The 27,168-nt window shown below is 40.0% G+C and overlaps 1 protein-coding gene across 1 annotated transcript in view; it reads right to left on the minus strand.

Annotated features, from left to right (window-relative positions):
* The window catches only part of LOC311061826 (GTPase IMAP family member 7-like), a gene marked incomplete at its 3' end in the record, with an annotated part of 38,861 nt that extends 12,421 nt beyond the window's left edge, over window positions 1-26,440 (minus strand). The window contains exon 1 of the mRNA XM_084080523.1: window positions 26,370-26,440. The remainder of the gene's footprint in view (window positions 1-26,369) is intronic.
* Between the last annotated feature and the right edge of the window lie 728 nt (window positions 26,441-27,168).

The following is a 27,168-nucleotide window of genomic DNA, read 5'->3' on the forward strand; positions in this document are numbered from 1 at the left end:
ATCATGATCACCTCAATACATTGTCAGGGACAGGGACCGTACCAGCAACCCACGGACGGACTCACAAGCTGCCTCACTTCTCAATGAGCTAGATATATGGCCTCCCTGACAGTGTCTGTTGACATCTATAATTATTTTCGTCCATTATGAACCAAGCCTCTGTGTCCTAAACTACTCTAGATAACTGGTTCACAAACCATTTAGCAATAAAGATTTTTTTTTGTCTCCTCAGAACGAACTATAGTGAAAGTTGCCGATCTACAAGCTGTTGTTTGATTGTAGATCGGCTATTTTCACAATGAAGTATGTCATACATTGAAAAAACATACTCTCTCAAATAAGCATTTAAGGTTATCTTTAACAATTGCACATGTATTAATTGACACAATCATGTTGTGTGCAATGCAACTTTAATGAAGTCCGCATCAAGTGAGACTTGAACTGGCGATCTTCAGGTTGTGAGGCACACGTTTAAGCGAGAAGCCATTGGACCAACAGACAAGCACCTGTGAAAAATGAGATCACACAGATGATACAGTTTCACGCAAATAGCTGAAAAATCCTGGGTTTAAGTGTTTTTCAAACTGCTCAAAATTGCGCACAATCTAAGGGCGGCGCTTACTGGTCAACGTGATAGATGTGTTCCTCATGAGTCAAGGCACATGTGTAAGCAGGTTTAATGGCTGTCGGCCAAACGAGGCATGACTTTTGACTGTTTAAAGTTTGCATTTTCAAAAAATTGCTATAGCGCCCCCCTTTAACCAATTGGAGTAAGATTGGTTTCAGTGATATTTGGAATGACCCTCAACATTACCGCAAAGTTTCAAAGAAATGTGAATCTGCATGTATGTGTTAGGGGCAGATGAATGATTTTCATAAAAATGCAATATTCATTGGCTCATTAAAGCTTAATTTTTTCACTTAATTATGGAAAATCTGCTCCATCGTTGAGTCGGCATAGGTCCAAAGTTCATGTGTAAAAGGTTTCGTGCAGATTACTAAAAAATCGCAGGAGGAGATAGGTTTTAACTGTTTTTCATATCATTCAAAATGGTGGGAGATCTAATAATAATAATGTTTATTGTCCCCAAGGGGAAAATTGTCTTCACAAGGTCTGTTCACAACAAAAACAACATAACAACATGACAACAAAAAACAACATATCACAAGACAAAGACATGAGGTCCCCACTGTACACGGAAAACCCTCCTATGGACGGGGCAGTTGGTTTAATGCCGCGATGGCTAAAGGTCAGAGGTCAAAAGTCAGAGGGTGAAAGTTGTTCATCATGAGGAGATGCATGTCTGTATCGAAGTTTTATGGCTGTAGGTCAAACAGGGCATGAGTTGTACCTGTTCAAAGTTGGCATTTTCAATTGAGTGCTATAGCGCCATCTTTTGACGAAAGATTGTGAGATTTATTTCTTGATAGTTTTTCATGACCATCTATCATATGGCTGAGTTTCGTAAAAAGCGTATGCACGGTTCAGCCAGAACTGCGAAAAGTGGCAGAAGAAGAAGAAATGCCAATATCAAAACGAGTCCATGCTGGAAGCCTGGCCCCGTAATAAACAAAACTATTTCACTATTCGCTGAAACCAGGGGTGCAATGCTCACTGGACGGCCTTGCACGCCGTGCCGGACCCTATTTGACGAGGAGCACGCGCAGGCACACGCATAGATTTAAAACTACTTTAAATTCGCACCTCAACAACGTTTTCAAAGGTTCCCGACTCACACCTAGCAAATTAACTTAGGAATAAGCCTATATGCATATCAATTGTCCATTGTGTGACTTGCAGTGTAGGTGTTAAGCGACGTGCGCGTCACGTCATTGAAATAGAGTGCAAGAACATACCAAATGAGCATTGCATGCCTGACCGAAACAAAGGCAGTTTTGTGTTGTTGAAAGTTTCGGTGACTAGCGAAATAGCTTTGTTTATTTTTTATGTAAGTTGAAGACCTCGCATGGTTTTCCTTTGCCTCTAGGGAGTGTGCGTGCAAAGTTTCACGGAAAACATTTCCTGTTGGAAACCACGCCAGTAGAAAACATTTCCTGTAGGAAACCACGCCAGTGGAAAACATTTCCTGTAGGAAACCACGCCATTGAAATACGGCTTGTCGGGTGTCTGTCTTGTTGTCTGCTGCTGTTGCACAGCAACAGAAGGCTACTGACGTCAGGTGCACTAGACTAGACCAGTGGTTCTCAACCTGTGGCTCGGGACCCCCAGGGGTATCCCCACATGATTTTTGGGGGGTCCCCAGATGACAAGTGTTTAAGACCTTTTTAATACCTAAAGAAAGAAAGAAAGGCCATTACTGCATCAAAGGTAATAAACAAACTATATAACTGGTCAAACATTTGCCAAATTGTTAAATAATATAAGAAAGAGGCAAACATTGTGAAAATAGCAGACCTACAAGCTCACTGTAGATTGGCTATTTTCACAATATTTATCTGTGTAACCGAGTCAAACTTTTTAATTTTAAATGTAATGCCTCAACTCCTAAGTCCAAGTGCTTGTCAGGGTGGGGGGGTCCCCAGTTCAAATATGATTATTTTGGGGGTCCCCAGTTAAATTATAGTAAAATTATATGTAAGAAATAAAGACAGACCCACATGATATAACGTTGTACAACCACTAGTGCACGTCAAGTGCAGTTAAAGGGATATTTCGCTTTCAAAATATTTTTGGGTCATTTTATCATCTACTCAGGTGCTGTGAGCCCCCTGGACACCTTTTAAGTTGCTTGATTCAGTATTTAGATATTCATTTTATCAGACACGCCCCCTTCCTATACAAACCCATTGTAACTTCAAACTCCATTTTAACCATGTTAGATTCATCGGAAACACCCGTCCTTGGTTCTGGTGACTGACATTGTCCTTCTAATATGTGAGGAGATATGTGTTTTTTCAATTACTTTTTCCATATTTTTTTTTCATGTTTTCAGCGGCAACCTATGAATGATCCCTTGACTGCGAGAAGAAGGATAGAAGCAGAAATGACGTCATCCCCCCCAAAAAATCTCTGTTGACTCCCATGTTATGAGATGTAGAAAAACACTTCTAGCTCGGATTTCTTCTTTTTTTGGTGAAAACAACAGAACGGACGATCGCAGTAAAAAATGTTTTTGTTATACTGACATGATACTGACATTATACTGACCATGATACTGACCATGATACTGACCATGATACTGACATTATACTGACATGATACTGACATGATGCTGACCATGATACTGACATTATACTGACCATGATACTGACCATGATACTGACCATGATACTGACATTATACTGACATGATACTGACATGATACTGACATTATACTGACATGATACTGACATTATACTGACATTATACTGACCATGATACTACATTACATTATATTACAGTAATTTAGCAGACGCTCTTATCCAAAGCGACTTACAATAAGTGCATTCAACATAGGTAGGCAAGAAAACTACTAATCACCAGAAGTTTTAAGGGCATTCTCTTCTAAAACAAGCAAGTAAGAGTATACCTAGCGCTAAGGTAAAAGTGCAATATATTAGCTACCTACTTTCTTAAACAGATGAGACAAATAGAAAAATCAAATGAGCAAGAGCTAATACTAACAATTATACTAACATGATACTGACAAGGATACTTATCTGACATTATAATGACACTTTTCTGAACAATTTGAGCCGTTATTACATTATGAACTGTTACACATTATGAGCACATTATGAGCGACAACGCAAGGTTCTTAATGTAACACATTATTACATTATTACATTATGCAAAAATATGTTATTACATTATGCGCTCATGATTTTATCACATTATGAGCTGATTATTACATTATGAGCTTTTATTACATTAAGTTTATTACATTATGAACCTTTATTACATTATGAGCTGTTATTACATTATGAGTTGCTACATGGCGCTATAACTGGCCGATTCGTGTTTTTATCTATAACTGCATCGATGTGTGTAAAACTTTGTAAGCGCACTCCCTAGAGACCAAGGAAAAACCTTTGCCCTGCATTCTTCACATATTAAGCCTTTTATAGCACCGCCAGGAGGCCAACTTATGTAAAACATTTTTTTTAATATTAAGCCTTCAAATTTGATCAAAATTTCACTTAAATCGATACACATGATATAGTCATGTGATTACCATGAATTTGTTTGATTTTTCATATTCCATCCTGATTGGCTAAGATTGACATCTAAAGTGATGTCCGTTTTGAACAAAATGCCAAAAATCATGAATACAGCGTCCGATTGCGGTGAAACTTTGCATGTGCATTGGCACTACGTTGAGGAAAAAATGCCACCCTTTTTGACTTTGCCCAATTATAGCACCACCAGAAGGCCGATTTTTGCAACACTTTTCTTTTTTATAATACTCCTACAAATGTTATCCAAACATCATGCAAATCGGTACACATTATCACTATAGTCAAGTGATCAAGATGGTTCCGTCCCATTTTTCATATTCCATCATGAACATTCCCAACATTGCTGGCCCACAATAACCTACCTGACCTGGCGGAGACCTGTGCCCCGAGGAGCACTTTTTCTAGTTTACTATACTATATTTAATGTGCTGTATATGGACATGTACCTGAACCTTGGATGTTATGAAATAAGTCATGAAGGTCAAGTTACACATTAGAGGGTGTCCTGAACTACTCTAGATCACTGGTTCACAAACCATTTACCAATTACTAGTAAAGACATTTTTTGTTTCCTCGGAACCGAAACCAGTGAAAGCAGCAGATCTACAAGCTCAGAAACACATTGCCATCTGAAAAGTTGTGAGATTGTAGATCGGCTATTCTCAGAATGAAGTATGTCATACATTGAAATAAAATACTCTCAAATAAGAATTTCAGGTTATCTTTAACAATTACAGATGCATTAATTGACACCACCATGTTGTGTGCAATGCAACTTAAATGAAGTCTGCATCAAGTGAGGCTTGAACTGGCAACTTTGAGGTTGAGAAGCACAAGCTTAAGTGAGAAGCTATTGGGCCGACAGACCAAAGTCAGTGAATAAGGAGGTCAGACTGATGATACCGTTTCACGCAAATAGATGAAAAATCCTGGGTTTAAAAGTGTTTTTCAAACTGCTCCAAATTGCGGACAATCTAAGGGCGAGACTTACTGGTCAAAGTGATATATGTGTTCCTCATGAGTCAAGGCACAAGTGTAAGCAAGTTTCACGACTTTCGGCCAAACGAGGCATGACTTTTGCCTGTTTAAAGTTTGCATTTTCCAAGAATTGCTATAGCGCCCCTCTTTGACCAATTGGAGTAAGATTGGTTTCAGTGATATTTGGAATGACCCTCTATATTACCGCAAAGTTTCAAATAAATGTGAGTCTGCATGTATGTGTTAGGGGCAGATGAATACTTGTCATAAAACTGCAATATTCATTGGCTCATTAAAGCTTAATTTTTTCACTTAGAAAAAAATCCGCTACCACAGTTTATGTGTAAACAGTTTTGTGCAGATTGCTCTAAAATCCCAGGAGGAGATAGATTTTAGCTTTTTTCATATTATTCAAAATGGTGGGAGATCTAAAGGTCAGAGGTCAAAGGTCAGACCACGAAAGTTGTTCGGCATAAGGAGACGCATGTGTGTATCGAGGTTTCATGGCCGTAGGTAAAACAGGAAATGAGTTGTACCTGTTCAAAGTTGGCACTTTCGATTGAGTGCTATAGCGCCACCCTTTGACGAATGACTGTGAGATTCATTTCTTGATAGTTTTCCATGACACACTACCATATGGCCGAGTTTCGTAAAATGCGACAGCACGGTTAAGCCAGAACTAAGATTAGCCTTCAATTGAGAGGGAGCGAAAAACAATTATCAATATAGCTGCAAGCAGCGATAATACGGGGCCAGTGAATAGAAAGAGAGAGAGAGACATGGAAACGGAATAGATTGAAGAGAGAGAGAGTGACATGGAAACAATAGATTGATGAGAGAGAGAGATGGAAACATAATGGTTTGATTGCATATCTCAACCTATTGCCATTAACAGGATTCGAACTCTCAACCTTCAGACTAATAGGCTGCAACACTACCTATAGTGCTATAGCTTTGTCCAGGCTGATGTTGTCTGTTGAAGATCATAAACTCTTGCCTTCTTTCATGAACCAAGCCCCTGTTTCACTAACACTAAGATCACTCGTTCACAAACCATTTACCAATGAAGAAATTGTACATCTCCTCAGAACCAAAACTAGTGAAAGTAGCCGATCTACAAGCTCACAAACCATGAAAAGTTGTGAGATTGTAGATCAGCTATTTTCAGAATGAAGTATGTCATACGTTGAAAAAACGTACTCTCAAATAAGCATTTCAGGTTATCTTTACCATTTGCACATGTATTCATTGATACAGTCATGTTGTTTGCAATTCAACTTAAATTAAGTCTGCATCAAGTGAGGCTTGAACTGGCGACCTTGAGATTGTGAGGCATTCATTTAAGGGAGACGCCATTGGCCCAACAGACAAGTAACTGTGAAAAAGGAGATCACACAGATGATACAGTTTCACGCAAATAGCTGAAAAATCCTGGGTTTAAGTATTTTTCAAACCGCTCAAAATTGCGGAAAATCTAAGGGCGGAGCTTAATGGTCAAAGCGATAGATGTGTTCCTCATGAGTCAAGGCACAAGTGTAAGCAAGTTTCACGACTTTCGGCCAAACGAGGCATGACTTTTGCCTGTTTAAAGTTTGCATTTTCAAAAAACTGCTATAGCGCCCCCCTTTGGCCAATTGGAGTGAGATTGGTTTCAGTGATATTTGGAATGACTCTCTACATTACTGCAACGTTTCAAAGAAATGTGAGTCTTGCATGTATGTGTTAGGGGCAGATGAATAATTTTCATAAAACTGCAATAGTTAAAATCTATCTCCTCCTGGGATTTTTGAGCAATCTCCACGAAACGTTTAACACTTGAACTTTGGACCACTGCCTACAAAAATTTCCAACGGATTTTCCATAAGTGAAAAAATGCAGAAGTTAGGAGCCAATGACTGTTTTTCATATAATTCAAAATGGTGGGCGATCTAAAGGTCAGAGGTCAAAAGTCAGACCACGAAAGTTGTCGGGCATGAAGAGATGCATGTGTGTATCGAAGTTTCATGGTTGTAGGTCAAACAGGGCATGAGTTGTACCTGTTCAAAGTTGGCACTTTCAATTGAGTGCTATAGCGCCACCCTTTGACGAATGAGTGTGAGAATTATTTCTTGGTAGTTTTTCATGAGCATCTACCATATGGCCGAGTTTCGTAAAAAGCGTATGCACGGTTAAGCCAGAACTGGCAAAAACAAGTATTTTTCAAACTGCTCAAAATTGCAGAAAATCTAAGGGCGGAGCTTAATGGTCAAATCGATACATGTGTTCCTCATGAGTCAAGGCACATGTGTAAGCAAGTTTCACGACTTTCGGCCAACCGAGGCATGACTTATGCCTGTTTAAAGTCTGCCTTTTCAAAAAATTGCTATAGCGCCCCCTTTTGGCCAATTGGAGTAAGATTGGTTTCAGTGATATTTGGAATGACCCTGTACATTTCTGCAAAGTTTCAAAGAAATGTGAGTCTGCATGTATGTTTTAGGCACAGATGAATAATTTTCATAAAACTGTAATAGTTAAAATCTATCTCCTCCTGGGATTTTTGAGCAATCTGCACGAAACGTTTAACACTTGAACTTTGGACCTCTGCCTACAAAAAATTCCAACGGATTTTCCATAAGTGAAAAAATGCAGAAGTTAGGAGCCAATGACTGTTTTTCATATAATTCAAAATGGTGGGAGATCTAAAGGTCAGAGGTCAAAAGTCAGAGGGTGAAAGTTGTTCAGCATGAGGAGACGCATATGTGTATCCAAGTTTCATGGCTGTAGGTCAAACAGGGCATGAGTTGTACCTGTTCAAAGTTGGCATTTTCAATTGAGTGCTATAGCGCCACCTTTGGACGAAAGATTGTGAGAATTATTTCTTGATCGTTTTTCATGACCATCTACCATATGGCCGAGTTTCGTAAAAAGCGACTGCACGGTTCAGCCAGAACTGCGAAAAGTGGCAGAAGAAGAAGAAGTGACAGAATACTGCCAATAACAATACGTGTCCAGAGCAGAGCTCTGGCCCCGTAACTAGCTCGCCATTTTGTGGTAAGGTTTACATCTGTGGGACTATTTGCCCTTATTGAAAAGAATGAAAGTGTCCAGCCATTCCTTCTCCTTTGTTACTTTTATTAAAGGAGTAGTTCACCCAAAAAAAATACTTATTTTCTAGTAATTACACACCCTATGAAGCATTGAATTCTTTTTTTTTGTTTTTGTCGCATTCCTAAGCCAATAATTTGATGACCGGCGGAAAGATGCTAATGTATCCGGTAGGAGACTCAAAGGAGACTCTTTGAGTCTCTTACCGGAGAGACCACCGGTCATCAAATGATTGGCACAGGAATGCAACAAAAGTTAAAAAATCTCCATGAATTCAATGCTTCATTTGGTGTGTAATTGATAGAAAATAAGTCATTTTTGGGGTGAACTACTCCTTTAAGGAGAAAGAGAATTACAATTTTACATGAACAGGACTTTCTATGGCAGAACAAAGACTCCCAGAAAGCACCAGCAAAAAGCTCTAAAGTACGGAGATGTGGGCTGCTATTTAAACCAGTGTGTATGCATGTACACTACACGCTGTCTTCTAGGTTTGTGCATGAGGTATGTGTGCTCTGATCCAGATGTCTAAATGTGTGTGACCTGTGTGTGACCTGTGTGTGTGTGTGTGTGTGTGTGTGTGTGTGTGTGTGTATGTGTGTGTGTGTGTGTGTGTGTGTGTGTGTGTGTGTGTGTGTGTGTGTGTGTGTGTGTGTGTGTGTGTGTGTGTGTGTGTGTGTGTGTGTGTGTGTGTGTCTGTCGGCGTCATCTTGTTTTTGTTATGTTTGTATGTCTAAAAAAGCAATAAACATATTTTGCAAAAAAAAAAAAGAAAACCATAAAATACTTTTTTTGCTGTACTGTAAGTGAAGACAGTGTGCGCGATCACCATTCTTTCCTGTCTCATGCACTGGCTGCCTGCTCCTACGCACCTTTCCAAGTAGGTGTGCAAAAGGACCTTTTTTTAAACTGTATTTCAAGTCATACAATTTGATTATTGGCTGATGATGAATCATAACTGGCATAAGGACTTTGCAGATTACAGGGAGAGAGTTTGAATGACAGAAATCTGTTCACAATAACACACAGTATCAGAGCGGGTACATCATGCATCCTGTGCACGTTACAAAGCATCACACAATAGTCATCCGACCGACACATTCTCTGTGGATGCTCGGCTTTCTCCTAGGGTGCTCGTATGGGGAGAGATTTGTCTCAAAAGTATTTGGGAATCCAATACCAAGATGCACAAATATTATTTGATTTACAAATGTGTTTCCATGTTTTACAAATGTGTTTCCATGATTTAAAAATGTATTTTGCAATCTACAAACACTAATTATCTATTTGTGACTTTTGTAAATTTGAATTTGTAATTTTTGCAAAAAAATATTATACTTGTGTTTGCATTTATCATAAAATATAATTTGTAAATCATCTATTCTGTGTGTGAATTGTTGGATCTTATTTGTGAGTAGACCAACACACGCATACATAACCTTTTCCTGTTAAATAATTTTGAGACAAACGTCACGCTTTTTTAAAGAGCATTTTTACAAATGTATTTTCCTATGCGCAAACTTACTTCGCATTTAAATGCATGTGCTATGATTTGTACAAATATATGACTATTTGTAAATATATCATTTGCAATTTGTAAAAATAATGTACACTTGCGGGCGCATTTATCCTAAAATATCATTTGTAAATCGTCAATACTGCGTGTGAATAGCTGAATCTGCATTTGTGGGTACACCAACACACGCATTCAGTTTTGAGACAAGTTTCACACAGTGAAACACTTTCTGCAGATCCGTGTGCTTAGCTGTGTTCCGTGAGCAGCAATAAGACTTCCGGTCGACGATCTCTTCAGAATAAGAGTATCCTCTAGAGTAAACTGAAGCCATTGAAAAACGGTTCATTTGCACATTAAAACTATAATTTAAGCATTTAAATGAAGCTATACAACACACGTTATGCTTCTGTGTAACAAAAACGGTTTTAATAACATTAATAATTTATCTAAATGGATAAATGCTGTTCAAAGGAATGCATAGCCTATACAAATTGAACACTGGACAGGTGATGGCTGTAGGTACCAGCACTTCTGACGTACGCACGCGTTCGGGGAGACCTCCCCTACCACGCCACCCTCTCAGCTAAGCCAGAAAGGTGTAGAAAAAAGTGTGGCGGACCGTCCAGTGAGGTCAGAGGTCAGAAAAGTGCCGTTTTCTGACAATAGTGGACACTGGACAGGAGACAACTGTGGGTGCCAGCACTTCTGACATACGCACAAGTTCGGGCAGACCTCCCCTACAACGCCACACTCTCAGCTAAGTCGGAGAGGTGTAGATAAAAGTGTAGCGGACCGTCCACTGAGCTCAGAGGTCAGAAAAGTGTCTCTTGGCAGTCTCTGTTGTTGCTTATGTAGTGGAACGCAATGAGCTGGGATTGAACCCGAGGCTCCCACTCGCCAGTCCGACGTGTTATCAGTCATGCCAATAGGGCTGAGCTCGATTGGCAGGTCCGTTGCACGCCGTGTAGCAACTCATAATGTAATAACGGCTCATAATGTAATAACGGTTCATAATGTAATAATTAAATGTAATAAAAACTCATAATGTAATAATCAGCTCATAATGTAATAAAAAAATTAGCGCATAACGTAATAACAGATTTTTCTATTATGTAATAATGTGTTACATTATAAATCTCACGTAGCCGCTTATAATGTAATAAAAGTTCATAATGTAATAATGTCTCATATTGTTGAGAAAAGTAAAGTGTTACATCATAATAATCATTATCAGTATCATGGTCAGTATCAGTATCATGGTCAGTATCATGGTCAGTATCATGGTCAGTACCATGGTCAGTATCATGGTCAGTATCATGGTCAGTATCAGTATCATGGTCAGTATCAGTACCATGGTCAGTATCATGGTCAGTATCATGGTCAGTACCATGGTCAGTATCATGGTCAGTATCAGTACCATGGTCAGTATCAGTATCATGGTCAGTATCATGGTCAGTATCAGTACCATGGTCAGTATCAGTACCATGGTCAGTATCAGTATCATGGTCAGTATCATGGTCAGTATCATGGTCAGTATCATGGTCAGTATCAGTATCATGGTCAGTACCATGGTCAGTATCATGGTCAGTATCATGGTCAGTATCACTAACATGGTCAGTATCATGGTCAGTATCATGGTCAGTATCATGGTCAGTATCATGGTCAGTATCAGTATTATGGTCAGTATCATGGTCAGTACCATGGTCAGTATCAGTACCATGGTCAGTACCATGGTCAGTATCATGGTCAGTATCATGGTCAGTATCAGTATCATGGTCAGTATCATGGTCAGTACCATGGTCAGTATCATGGTCAGTATCAGTATCATGGTCTGTATCATGGTCAGTATCATGGTCAGTATCATGTCAATATTATGACAGTATTATGATCAGTTTGATGTCAGTATCATGGTCAGTTTAATGTCAGTATCATGGTCAGTATCAGTATCATGGTCTGTATCATGGTCAGTACCATGGTCAGTATCATGGTCAGTATCATGGTCAGTACCATGGTCAGTTTCATGGATACTGACCATGATATTGATATGATACTGACCATAATTAACCATGATACTGGCCATGATACCGACCATGATACTGACCATGATACTGACATTAAACTGACCATGATACTGACCATGATACTGACATGATACTAACCATGATACTAACCATGATACTTATGATACTGCCATTATTGTCTCCGCCAGGCCGAAAGGCATGGCGAGAAAGTATGTTTTGCACCCTGTCCGTCCGTCCGTCCGTCCGTGTGTGTGTGTGTGTGTGTGTGTGTGTGTGTGTGTCCGTGTGTCCGTCCGTCTGTGAACAGCTAATCTCCGACACCGTTGGCTTGATCGCAGTGAAACTCTGCACACACATTCCCTGGATGCCAATTCAGAACCTCTGCCCCAAGTTTTTCACATGGGCCTGTTACACGAATCCACGGCGCGCTGCCCTGTGCGCCGCCATTGCTGCGGTCTTACGTCCGCCGCGGTCCGCGTAGCGTTCAGACCGCAGCAATGGCGGCGCGCAGGGCAGCGCGCCGTGGATTTGTGTATAGCGCCACCAGGAGGCCGCTTTTTCCCAAACACATTTTTTGACAGTACTCCTACCAGATGTTGTTCAAACATCACGCAAATCGGTACACAGTATCTCTATAGTCATTAAACCAAACCAGTATTTCAGATTTTTCATATTCCATTCTGATTGGCTAAAAATGACCTCCAAAGTTTGCAGGAGTGCTGCATTTTGAACAAAATGCCTCAACTCATGAACACAGCATGCAATTCCCCTGAAATTCTGCACGGACATTCCCACTATGCCCAGGAAGACATGCCACTTCAAATTTTTCAAATGAGCCTCATGGTGGCTCTATAACAGGCCGATTTGTGTTTCTACCTATAACTGCACCGATTTGTATAAAACTTTGTATGCGCACTCCCTAGAGTCCAAGAAAAAACCTTTACCCTGCATTTTTCACATCTGCCTTTTATAGCGCCACCAAGAGGCCGACTGATGTAAAACATTTTTTTAAATATTACTCATTCCCATTTTATCCAAATTTCACGCAAATCGGTACACATGATCTCTATAGTCATGTGATCAAGACGGATCTGTTTGATTTTTCATATTCTATCCTGATTGGCTAAGATTAAAAACAAAAGTTTTCAGTCGTGCCTTGTTTTGAACAAAATGCCCCAAATCATGAGCGCAGCGTCTGATTGCGGTGAAACGTTCCACGCACATTCACACTGTGTTGAAGAAGAAATGGCACCCTTTTCACATTGGCCTATTATAGCGCCACCAGGAGGCCACAATATAACCTACCTGACTTGGCGGAGACCTGTGCTCCGAGGAGCACAGGTCTCCGTGTTTTTTCGTAAATTAACACAATTCCAAGTGCTTGTCAGGGTGGGGGGTCCCCAGTTCCAATATGATTATTTTGGGGGGTCGCGGCCGGAAAGGTTTGCCGTAAGTGGATTGGAACAAATACAAATGGAAGCACAGCGTTATTAATAATTAATGAATTATTACTTCCAAATGTAGTTGCTTATTTGGACTTATTGCTTATTTGGGCAACCGAATGTTGTTTACATCAGTGGTTCTCAAACATTTTAATGTGAAGGACCCCAAATGTATGTATATTTGTCCCCCATCTGAAAATGTATTTGTGCTTTTAAAATGTTTCAGAAATATTCAATTTTTTCCCCAAGATTCCTTTGAAAACAGCAGACTTACAAGCTCACAACGCGTTGCATCGCGACGCATTATGAGCTTGTAGATCGGCTATTTTCAAATTGTCTATGTCCTCTCGTGTTGTTTACTTATTTACAGAAGCCAAGTATGTTAATTAGATAGATGCTAGGTTTGATTTCCACTTCATAGATTCATAATTGTTTTCTTGCACTCCAATTTCTCGAGTGCAAGAAAACCACATACCCTTTGTGTTGCCTAGGGTTCATGGCACTTACTCAAAACGTTGTCCTTTGTAAGTCCTTCAGGACAAGAGTGTCTGATGAATGTCTAGACCTTTTATATGCAAGTGGACAATTAGATTGCAGCCTTCATGTCAATTCCAAGTTTTAAATGAATTAGGTGGTGTGAGGGAGTCACCATAGTAAAATCCTCAGAGTTAATTTATCCATTTGAAACTCTCAAGTGTACAAATGTAACCAAATGGTCTACTTTGGGCTCCTGTTTGGAGCACTCATTAAAAAAACGGGGAAGCATCTGTGTCATTTTAGATTTTAGTGTTTACTATAAAAAAAATAGCAGATGTATAAGCTTGTACATCTGCTATTTTTGAACAGTTTTGAAAGTCTCTCTCTAAAGTATGGCATGAATTTAAAACAAACAAAAAAAACAAAACAGAATTAAGGCTTATCTGGAATGTGTGACACCCTGCTTCATCATCATCACATACACGCGCGCGCGCACACACACACACACACACACACACACACACACACACACACACACACACACACACACACACACACACACACACACACACACACACACACACACACACACACACACACACACACACACACACACACACACACACACACACACACACGGTTCTCTCTCCCCTCGTGACATCAAGCACTTTGTAGAGTCATTTTCCTATTTCCCTGAAGTCTCTCTCTCTCTCTCTCTCTCTCTCTCTCTCTCTCTCTCTCTCTCTCTCTCTCTCTCTCTCTCTCTTTCTCTCTCTCTCTCTCTATGACATGGTGTGAGATAATTCCACTCTGTCACTCTGACATGCTGAGATACCATGGTCAGCTGTTCAAATTACTTCACAGTAACATAAACATGGTCAGTATCATGGTCAGTAATATGTCAGTAGTATGGCCAGTATCATGGTCAGTTTCATGGTTAGTATATCAGTATCATGGTCAGTAGCATGTCAGTATGATGGTCAGTGTCATGTCAGTATCATGTCAGTATCATGGTCAGTATCATGGTCAGTATCATGTCAGTGTCATGTCAGTATCATGTCAGTATCATGTCAGTATCATGTCAGTATCATGGTCAGTATCATGTCAGTATGATGGTCAGTGTCATGTCAGTATCATGTCAGTATCATGGTCAGTATCATGTCAGTATCATGGTCAGTATCATGTCAGTATCATGTCAGTATCATGTCAGTATCGTGTCAGTGTCATGTCAGTATCATGGTCAGTATCATGTCAGTATCATGTCAGTATCATGTCAGTATCATGTCAGTATCGTGTCAGTGTCATGTCAGTATCATGTCAGTATCATGTCAGTATCATGTCAGTATCATGTCAGTATCATGTCAGTATCATGTCAGTATCGTGTCAGTGTCATGTCAGTATCATGTCAGTATCATGGTCAGTATCATGTCAGTATCATGTCAGTATCATGTCAGTATCGTGTCAGTGTCATGTCAGTATCATGTCAGTATCATGGTCAGTATCATGGTCAGTATCGTGTCAGTGTCATGTCAGTATCATGGTCAGTATCATGTCAGTATTATGGTCAGTATCATGGTCAGTATCATGTCAGTATCATGTCAGTATCATGTCAGTGTCATGGTCAGTATCATGTCAGTATCATGTCAGTATCATGTCAGTGTCATCAAATCAAATCAAATCAAACTTTATTTATAGAGCACATTTAAAACAACAGAAGCTGACCAAAGTGCTGTACAAGGTAACAAATAAAACATCAGTGCATCAATAAGCGCCCATTGGCGCACAGACAAATACAGTGCATTATCAGGACACAATAGCAGCAGATCAAAGACAATTAAAAGCTAGAGAGAATAGGTGAGTTATTAGGAGGGATCTGAAAACCCCAATGGACTTGGCGGAACGGATGGGGAGAGGGAGGTCGTTCCAAAGCGCGGGGGCGGCAGCAGCAAAAGCGCGGCCACCCCTGGTCCTTTTATTTGTCTTTGGGACGGTCAATAGGGACTGATCAGCAGACCTTAGGGGCCTAGCTGGGTTATGTGGCTCAATGAGCTCAGCGAGGTAGAGTGGAGCAAGCCCGTTTTGAGATTTAAAAGCAAATAAAAGGACCTTAAAATTGATAGGGAGCCAGTGAAGTGAGGCCAGGACAGGACTGATGTGCTCACGTCTTTTTGTGGATTTTGCGGAGTGTATAGTGCGGAATGCAGGTTTGGGAACGCGACAAATGGTCCAAACGGTGCTTTTCTGTTTGCATGCGTTGTGGGTTATGTCACTTGTCCGTTGTGTGTTGCCTTGGTTTAAAAGGAGCTCACTCGTTGGTAAGGTGCCTCCTTTGGTTTTGTCCTGTTGAGGGCTAGGAGGACTTGTGCGTCCCCTGACTAAAAGTCTAAAATAATGGCTTGGATGAGGGGATAAGTTCATTTGGTTGTTCCATAGTTTGTTAAAGTCATGTGTATTCTGAAATTCATTTGGGTTCCTGTAGACCGGTCGTAATTCCGCACAAATAATGGCTTGTGTATTTGAAAACAAATCTTTGAATCTGGGTTTGCCTACAACTGTCTCTACAACTGAGACAGTCTGTAGTGCTTGGCTTGTATGGTCCCTAGTTGGCATGGGAGTTGGCCTGTGTGTGTTGGGATCATTGGTGAAATTGTACACTGACTGCCTGGACATTTGACACTTTAGATGGACAATGTGGTAGCAGACATTGTTGAATACACTATTCCATGATTAACAATACTTTATTTTGTCTTGTGCCCTGTATTGCCCTGGTTCTTCCTCCTCTTAATTTGCTTCCAGGTACCAGTTGCTGAGGTGTGGAGGGAAAGTGGCAGGTTATAACAGGCCATACTGTAGATAAAAGAAAGTTATTGGTTTTTAGAGTTTTGTTTGTTTGGGTTAAATTGAGTTTTGAAGTTTGTTTGTGAGTTGGTCACTTGTTTCTGTGTTCCTGTTGGGAGACCGTTTTTATGGAGGGGGGTGTGACGCCCTCCCACTCTGTCTACCAGTGCTAGTCTGTTGAATGCCTGGTATGTGGAGCTGGGAGGCCATCAGCTCTGATCTGGAGCACCTGAGCCTATTGCTCTGAGGGCTTTAAAAGCAGTCCTCTTTCTGTCAGATTCTCTCTTCTCCTCTCTCCCCTGTTTGTTTGTTAACCTACCTTATTACACGGCTTGGTTGAATGCTCGATTCTGATTGGTCAGTCATCGGTCATTATTTCTGGATAATGACCGATGAGCTCAATAACGGACCGCTGTGTAATCAGAGACTCAGAACACCTGCTCATATCAACCTGCGCTGCTTGGTTTTATGCTTTATCCAACATTACAGCCATGTAAACAAACAACCAATGTCATTTACAACTAAACGTTGCTCTCAAGAATGTTTTTGAAAACATTTGAAGTGAGAAATAGACGATGCAATAACCGAAAAGTGATTCTATTTGATCCACTACACTTCCTTGTTTATCGTGGCTCAACAACGGGGGAATACCAAAACGCTGGCCCCAAAACATAGTCGCCCCGGGGCAAATCCGGCGGTATTACAGGCAAATCGGCAGTAAATAGAATGGGGGGCGAGTGGGTTTTGGGGCTAGTTTTTTTCCATTTCGTCATTTGTTTTTGCGAGGCGAACATGTCCGCCCCCGGCCCCAGCCCAATACTTATTGAATACTTTCATTGCCGTAAGCAAGGAAATACTTCGTTTTGTTGTTACTTTTGGGTAAATGCATTTATGTATTTATTAAGTAGCCGTGTAATAAGCCCCTCCAGGGCGATTAACCACCTCTGTCGGGCTTTAAATTTCAATAATGACTACCTCCCCATGCATTATCCCTTGCTTGGTTTACACCTTACAACATTCACACTGCACATACACTCGCACCCATACACTGCCTTCACACTGATGCTCATTCATATTTACTGACATGTTATGTTTGTTGTTTAGTTAGTTTATCTTTAAATAAAGACATTTATACACTTTTAACTGTGCCTGTGTCTCCCTTTTGTTGCAACCTTGAGTCAGGTCGTAACACATGTCAGTATCATGTCAGTATCATGGTCAGTATCATGGTCAGTATCATGTCAGTATCATGGTCAGTATCATGTCAGTATCATGGTCAGTATCATGTCAGTATCATGTCAGTATCATGGTCAGTATCATGTCAGTATTATGGTCAGTATCATGTCAGTATCATGTTCGGTATCATGTCAGTATCATGGTCGGTATCATGGTCGGTATCATGTCTGTATCATGGTCAGTATCATGGTCTGTATCATGTCTGTATCATGGTCAGTATCATGTCTGTATCATGGTCAGTATCATGGTCAGTATCATGTCTGTATCATGGTCAGTATCATGTCTGTATCATGGTCAGTATCATGTCTGTATCATGGTCAGTATCATGTCTGTATCATGGTCAGTATCATGTCTGTATCATGGTCAGTATCATGTCTGTATCATGGTCAGTATCATGTCTGTATCATGGTCAGTATCATGTCTGTCAGGGAATAGGATGTTTTTTCAAATACATACTGATGTTTGGTCTTGTCAAGTTCTCACAATGCTTGAGTAGCCTATACAGTACACTTGCTCCAATTGAAAGCATAATTCTCAAAAATGCTTCCAAAATGAACAGACTCACGCACACAGGAGTATTATTGTGGGCTCGCTGCAGCAGCAGCGAGCACACTATAGCTATCTTCACTATTTATTTCTCCCCCAAAAGTATGGCACCTAACTACTCCCACATACTTTCAGTTAGAAACTCCATTCAAACTTTAAAAAATCCAGCGTACTGTGGACATGTGTGCTTGTACTTTTCTTTTTGAAATAATTTGTAGTTTTTGAAATATCTAACTTTAAGCACCCAATCCATTTCCAAGTCACTGTGGCCACATTTTTTACACTACAGATATTTATTTTACATCACCAAGTGCGCACAGGTCTGGGATGTATACATTTTTAGTTAAGACCATTAATATAAACCCATGTACCTATACAGCAAGTGCACCTAATCTGTCAGTCATTGGCTGGTCAGTGGTTCTGCAAAGTAACTAAGTATATTTTCTCAAGTACTATGCAAGTGCTTACAATGCACAGTTTAATTTTGAGGTCCTTTTAATTTACTTTCCATTTTTGTTACTTCTACTCCACTACAATGACAGCATTTGACAGCTTTAGTTACTTGTTACTTTGCAGATTTTATTATCAATACAAAACCTACTGTAGCCTAACCACATACAGCCGATCTACAATGTGACGCGTTATGAGCTTGTAGATTTGCTATTTTCAGAAAATGTGTGTGTATGTGTACACACACACACACACACACACACACACACACACACACACACACACACACACACACACACACACACACACACACACACACACACACACACACACACACACACACACACACACACAGTTGTTATTGTAAAGCACTTTGCAACTTGTTTTTGAAAGGCGCTATATAAATAAAGTTATTATTATTACACTGGCTCCCGTTTTTTTTTAGGATTTTGAAAATTATTTTACTAGTTTATAAAGCTCTAAATGGACTGGCACCTTCCTACCTCCGTGACTGCCTGCCTAGATATGTTCAAAACCAAACCGGCCCCTCAGGTCTTCTAGTGCTGACCTGCTTGCGAGGTGCCTACACTGACAAACTCCCATTACACCGTAGACAGGCATCCTCTGTGGATAGCTTTAAAGCGCAGCTCAAGACCTACTTCTTCACTCTTGCTTTTAGCTGATTTGTTGGTATATTTTTAAATCTCTGTGTTGTTATCCATGTCCTCACTGTATTGCCTGATTCACTGCCCTTAGCTATTATTTTAATGTTGTTTTATGCTTCTGCTTTTCTTTTTTGCTTTATTGTTAATTAAACTGTAATTGTATTCTTGCTCTGTAAAGCACTTTGAGGTGCATTTCATGTCATGAAAGGTGCTATACAAATGAAGTTTATTATTATTATTATTACATGTATTATTATTATTATTATTATTATTATTATTATTATTATGTATACCAGCTTAATATTAATGAGGCAATGGATGTGATGGAATGGCAGGTATGATAAACCTCTAGATAATCTGTAGTAGCAGTGCTAAATGTGCAAAAACAGAAGGCATACAGATATACGTCAGAATCATTAGTCTATGCACATTGTGCAAGTAAGTGTCAATTGGTCACCTGGTAGTGCAGGTGACACTTTGTCGACTAGGACTGTACGTATGGGACTGGGACTATTTTAAAATAAATGAAAATAGCCGATCTGCAAGCTCATGATACAATTTGGCATTTAACTCTTAATCCAGAGTGATTTACAAGGACAACACAAGGTAATACATGAAATGCATAGAAATAGTAATCTAGGATCATAGGTAAACCAAGAATCACCAGTTTAACAGTAGAATATAAAAGCAAAATCAATAATCTGTACATTGAAACTATACAAACTACATAAAATGGTATCTAATTACATTTTAGCCTTTGCATAAGCCTGCAATAGATTGCTGTAGATCGACTATTTCCACTATTTTAAAATGTTTTTCAAAATAAGAAAAATGCCTGATAAGATAAGGCATAAGACATAAGACTGAGGGCAAAATAGGGCTTGCTTGCAATGTCCAATATTTGCCCACACAAAAAAGTGTGAGTGAGAGTGTGGCGTTGTAGGGGAGGTGTCCCCGCACGCGTGCGTATGTCAGAAGTGCTAGCACTCACAGCCGTCTCCTGTCCAGTGTCCACTATTTTCTGAAAACGGCACTTTTCGGGCCTCTGACCTCACTTGACGGTCCGCCACACTTTTTTGGACACCTCTCTGGCTTAGCTGAGAGTGTGGCGTTGTAGGGGAGGTCTTCCCAAATGCGTGCGTATGTCAGAAGTGCTGGCACCCACAGTTGTCTCCTGTTCAGTGTCCACTATTGTCATAAAACGGCACTTTTCTGACCTAGAGCCATCACCTGTCCAGTGTTCAATTTGTATAGGCTATGCATTCCTTTGAACAGCATTTATCCATTTAGTATAAATTATTAATGTTATTAAAACCGTTTTTGTTACACAGAAACATAATGTGTGTTGTATAGCTTCGTTCAAATGCTTAATTTATAGTTTTAATGTGCAAATGAACCGTTTTTCAATGGCTTCTGTTTACTCTAGAGGGTACTCTTATTCTGAAGAGATCGTCGACCGGAAGTCTTATTGCTGCTCACGGAACACAGCTAAGCACACGGATCTGCAGAAAGTGTTTCACTGTGTGAAACTTGTCTCAAAACTGAATGCGTGTGTTGGTGTACCCACAAATGCAGATTCAGCTATTCACACGCAGTATTGACGATTTACAAATGATATTTTATGATAAATGCGCCCGCAAGTGTACATTATTTTTACAAATGATATATTTACAAATAGTCATATATTTGTACAAATCATAGCACATGTATTTGAATGAGAACTTACAAGTTACAAGTAAGTTTGCACATAGGAAAATACATTTGTAAAATTCTCTTAAAAAAGCGTGACGTTTGTCTCAAAATGATTTAACAGGAAAAGGGAATGTATGCGTGTGTTGGTCTACTCACAAATAAGATCCAACAATTCACACACAGAATAGATGATTTACAAATTATATTTTATGATAAATGCACACACAAGTATAATATCTTTTTGCAAAAATTACAAATTCAAATTTACAAAAGTCACAAATAGATAATTCGTGTTTGTAGATTGCAAAATACATTTGTAAATCATGGAAACACATTTGTAAATCAAAGAATATTTGTGCATCTTGGTATTGGATTCTCAAATACTTTTGAGACAAATCTCTCCCCATATTGCTCGGGCTCCCCGGCACCCACAGGACTGGTGCCAATGTCTGCAGGTCTCTGCACAAACATACACTGAACAGAGAGAATGTTCTGTTTTCCATGTCAACTGTATGCATGCAGAATGAGCATGTAAGGTATTGTGTCATATCACCAGATGTTGCTTATGATCTGGTGAAAAAATATGTGTAATCACTGTAATCAAAACGCCCTTCATGACAGTTACTCTATACATTACATTTTTGTATTTAGTTTTTTTTAGAACAAATGGCCTCAGTTTAAAGTTAGCTCCATAATCTCATAATCTTTGAAGCTGAATATTATTGTATCTTGACAAAAAGGTCACAGTTGATGGCCCTGGATCTGAGAATTTGTATAATTTTCTCTATCACCAAAGTACATTAAGAACTGGAATATAATAATTAATGTGATCTGAGTGCAGCTTTGTCAGCGATGTGTCACTCATCATGTGTGACTCATAGTATTTCAGAAAAAGAAGGGAAGTCTGCACACCGTTTGAGCTCCCAGTGGAAGAGTTTTTTAAACCTTTAGTCAGGTTCACTATGTAATTTTGTCGGATTTTTTTGGAGATTTGCAAAACTATACATTTTTGGAAAGGTTATTGTCTAAGGAATCAGAAAATCAATGTTTGCATTTGCCCAGATGTGTATATGGCGGCCATATTGGCAATTACAAAATGGCCACCCTAAAATGTATGTTTTTTGATATCTCGGCCTCTAAATAAGCTGGAACATTGATTTTAACTCCTAAACCTACATTTTCAGTGTCGAGGAATCCAATGGTGGTAATTATAAAGCTACACAACTTTACAATATTAACCCTTAGATGCATGACTGAGTTCAAAATGACCAGATGTGGTTGTTTTCTTGCAATATCTTTGTAATTAAAAAAACATTTATCAATTCATATTGAAGATTTGCAAAACTATACATTTTTGGAAAGGTTATTGTCTAAGGAATCATAAAATCAATGTTTGCATTTGCCCAGATGTCTGTGGCCATATTAGAATTGACAAAATGGCCGCCGTAAAATGTATGTTTTGTAATATCTTGGCTTCGAAATAAGATGGAACATTGTTTTTAATGGCTAAACCTACATTTTCAGGGTCAAGGAATCCAATGGTGCAAGTTATCATTTAATTTTTTGTATCGTCCCATTGACATAATCCATCATATGGGTAAAAACAGCACAGCCCAGGCAGTCAGTCAGATACTAACTCAGTGTTCTTTTTATTTCTTTTAACTGTGAACTTTGGATGTTTGTGTAACCATCTTAAACATCATGACATGTGCAATCTTAGACAGTCTTTATGCATCATCATAATCATCATCATCATCATCATCATCACTTTTGTGCGTCACAGCTTGGGAATCGTCATCGTTCTGACACTGGCTGCTGCACTGACACATTTCAGTACAGGCTAAGTCCTTAGCTTTGCAGGAACATCTGCCAGAAGAACAGTCAGATTTACACTTCCATTGAACCATCTCAAGGATGGCCTTTTGGGCTGGGAGGACCTCTGTGGTCGTTGGTTTCAGCATGCCATCCAAGTGTTTGAAGTACCCATTTTGCAGGGGATGCAGCTGTGGATCCTGCATATTAATGGCTGCTTGTGCCCATGCCCTTGTTTGGACATGGACTCTCAAGATGTGCTGCTTCAGAGCTCCAGGTGTTGGAGGGAGCTTGTCACTTTCTGCACTGTGTTTGCAGAACAGATGCCATTGCAGTTCAGGGATTGTCTTGATGTTGATACCCTTGGGTGAGTAAGCTGTAAGGACTCCAGTGTTGACAGCATTCCTTCTAACACTTCTGCTTCATCCAAAAGCATCTGTAGAGCATTGATAACATCTTCATCCGTTTTGAGGTAGACCTGCAGCCTTGCCTACCATCAAACAAACACATCCCGATGAGCAGGTTCCTCTCCCATGACAAGACGAAGGCTGATCTGACTGACTATGTTGATACCAAAACTCTAGAGTACAACAGGGGATCCTCCAAGCTGATCATCACGTCTGCTTCTAGATACACTAGGAGCAACAAAGACCTGGTCTTTGAAGAAAATAACCACGAAGAAGCAGACACACTGCTGATCCACCAGGCTGTGCTGGCTTCACAGCGAAATCCACCTGATGCACAGTTGGTATTTTTCTCCCCAGATACGGACGTTTTAGTGCTAGTCACAGCAAACTACGACCTCCTGCTGATGAACACGTCCATTTCTATGGCCTCTGGTGTTGTGCAGATTGAAGATTGTGGCGAGCTCTAGCTAAAGAAAGAGCAAAGGTTTTGCCAGCCTTCCATGCATTCACTGGGGCCGACAACACAGGGAGGTTCTCCCGTATAAGCAAGGCAACCTGGCTGCAGGTCTACCTCAAAACGGATGGATATTATCAAAGCTCTGCATATGCTTTTGGATGAAGCAGAAGTGACAGAAGGAATGCTGTCAACACTGGAGTCCTTTGTATGTGCAGCTTACTCACCCAAAGGTATCAACATCAAGACAATCCCTGATGCGATGGCACCTGTTCTGCAAGCACAGGGCAGAAAGTGACAAGCTCCCTCCAACACCTGGAGCTCTGAAACAGCACATTTTCAGAGTCCATGTCCAAACAAGGGCATGGGCACAAGCAGCCATTGCTCTGCAGGATCCACAGCTGGATCCCCTGCAAAATGGGTACTTCAAACACTCGGGTGGCATGCTGAAACCAACGACCACAGAGGTCCTCCCAGCTCCAAAGGCCATCCTTGAGATGGTTCAATGCAAGTGCAAATCAGACTGTTCTTCTGGCAGATGTTCCTGCAAAGCTAAGTACTGAAATGTGTCAGTGCAGCAGCCAGTGCCAGAACGATGATGATTCCCAAGCTATGATGCACGAAAGTGATGTTGATGATGATGATGATGATGATGATGATGGATAGAGACTGTCTAAGATTACACATGTCATGATGTTTAAGATGGTTACACAAACATCCAAAGTTCACAGTTAAAAGAAATAAAAAGAACACTGAGTTAGTATCTAACTGACTGTTTTTACCCATATGATGGATTATGTCAATGGGATGATACAAAAAATGAAATGATAACTTGCACCATTGGATTTCTTGACCCTGAAAATGTAGGTTTAGCCATTAAAAACAATGTTCCATCTTATTTAGAAGCCAAGATATTACAAAACATACATTTTACGGCGGCCATTTTGTCAATTCCAATATGGCCACAGACATCTGGGCAAATGCAAACATTGATTTTATGATTCCTTAGACAATAAACTTTCCAAAAATGTATAGTTTTGCAAATCTTCAATATGAATTGATAAATGTTTTTTAATTACAAAGATATTGCAAGAAAACAACCACATCTGGTCATTTTGGACTCAGTCATGCATCTAAGGGTTAATATTGTAAAGTTTTGTAGCTTTATAATTACCACCATTGGATTCCTCGACACTGAATATGTAGGTTTAGGAGTTAAAATCAATGTTCCAGCTTATTTAGAGGCCGAGATATTAAAAACGTACATTTTTAGGGTGGCCATTTTGTAATTGCCAATATGGCCGCCATATACACATCTGGGCAAATGCAAACATTGATTTTCTGATTCCTTAGACAATAACCTTTCCAAAAATGTATAGTTTTGCAAATCTCCAAAAAAATCCGACAACATTTTAAATCAAAGCGTAGGGAACCTGACTACTTTTAACCGTAGCTGGTCTTCATCAGGTCTTGATATTATATAGCTCAAACGGTGTGCGGACTTCCCCTCTTTTTCTCATGTACGTATTGTTGTCCAGCACTTGATTAACTGCTTTAGGATGTACGTGCTTACCCCTCGTTCCTATTTGACTCCTAGTATTTCCTCATGAGAAAATAATAATCAGTCTTTTGAGGCACTGGGGTTCACGCTGGTCCCGAGGAAGACTAAGCTAGTAACTCCCATCATGATTACTGACATGGACCAGGACTATGCAGATGACATTACCCGAGTCTCAGACACAGCAGAGAATGTAAGGCAATAGAAATGGAGTGCAAGAAGATCTGCCTCAAGCTCTACGCCAAGAAAACAAAGTATCTGTATTTAACACAGAGGACATCATTGCCACTGCTGACGGGACAGTGCTCGAGGTAGTCAAGGACTTCAAAGGACTTTTACTTGTACTTTAAGTATTTTTTAAAAGCATGTACTTTTGAATACTAAAAAGAAATTTTGACTGAGCTACTTTTACTTGTAGTGGAGTAAATTTGACCAGGAGTATCTGTACTCTTACTCAAGTACTGGGGTTGAGTACCTTGTCCACCTATGGTTATGGCAACTACTCTGGAATGTGAGCTGTGCCACTCAGTATGTCTTAAAACTCTCAATATCAGCCTTAAAGCCTTGTCTCTGTGAATGTATCAAATCAGGCTCTATAAGTCCATATATGGGTGTATCAATATACCACAATTTGTACAATGATAAAATGTAAAAAAAAAAATGTTTACATTATTTTGATAATAAGACCCAATTACTGAAGAATATGCATGTCACTTGTTTACTATGACACTATGTATGACACATTAGGAGTCCACTGGTACAGTGATTCTCTAACTTTTTATTTTCAAGGACCCCCATGACTCAGAGAGTGCACAAATGGACCACCAAATGGTTCTAGCCAAGGAAACATGTGTCCGTGTACGGACACTTTGATGACCCCTGTCCCATAGTGTTAAGGAGAACCCCTTCTGACTGACGCTATCATAAATACTGACATTAACATCAATTAAAGAGTTGAAGTTACACCTTTTCATCTACATGTCACTAAAAGACAAGCATGTCTCAGTTTCTCACCTGCTTCAACGTTGAAATCTTCCAGTAGATGTGAAGACAGAGAGAATGATAAAAACGTTGAAAAAGAAAACGGTTGATGACAGATGATTTTCTAGGTTATAAAACATCAAAAAGTAGCAGCTCACTGATATGTCTCTGGTGTGTATCTACTTGTAGCCTGCCCCGGCGTGTCTGATATCTGGTCTAGAGGGGCGGATTCAAAATCTTTGGTGAAAACAATTGGTTCACCGACCTGTGCGCCCGCCCTCACCCCACGCCCCTCCTCCTCCCCCAATGTGCAGCATTGAGAGCCCTGACGTCAGAACATTTGGAGCGACGCCCACTGCACTCTGTTTGGTTGGGGAAATTAAAGGTTGAAGGAAGCCGAGCCTTCTAATCTCTAATAACATCTAATCTCTAGTAACAATTAATCTCTCCACAATTAAAATCATCACAACTCCCTGAAGTTTTAACCGATTTTCTAGCAGTTCTGTTTGTAACAAATGCCAGACTTCAGAAGGCTGCAATTCGAAAATGGCCCCTGTCTAAAGGCCTTTGCAGACAGGGTGCGATTTTTCGCACGGAAAAAACGGACAATATAATTTTTTAATTGAACACATGGTTCTCAATGACCTCATGCACACCGGCTCCGAATTTACCGTGCGGCGGTGCGTTTTTTTTCCAATCTAAAGGTCCTTATATACCGGCGAATATAGCGAATATACGCAAAATTCGGACTCGTTCCGAATAATTAAAAGACGCTTTTTCGCTTCGCTTTTTCGCTGTACGGAGGACCTTTAACCAGTTCGATTTGTGCGTA

Source organism: Gymnoscopelus microlampas (assembly GCF_963454915.1).
Source record: "Gymnoscopelus microlampas genome assembly, chromosome: 15".
Lineage (NCBI taxonomy): Eukaryota > Metazoa > Chordata > Actinopteri > Myctophiformes > Myctophidae > Gymnoscopelus > Gymnoscopelus microlampas.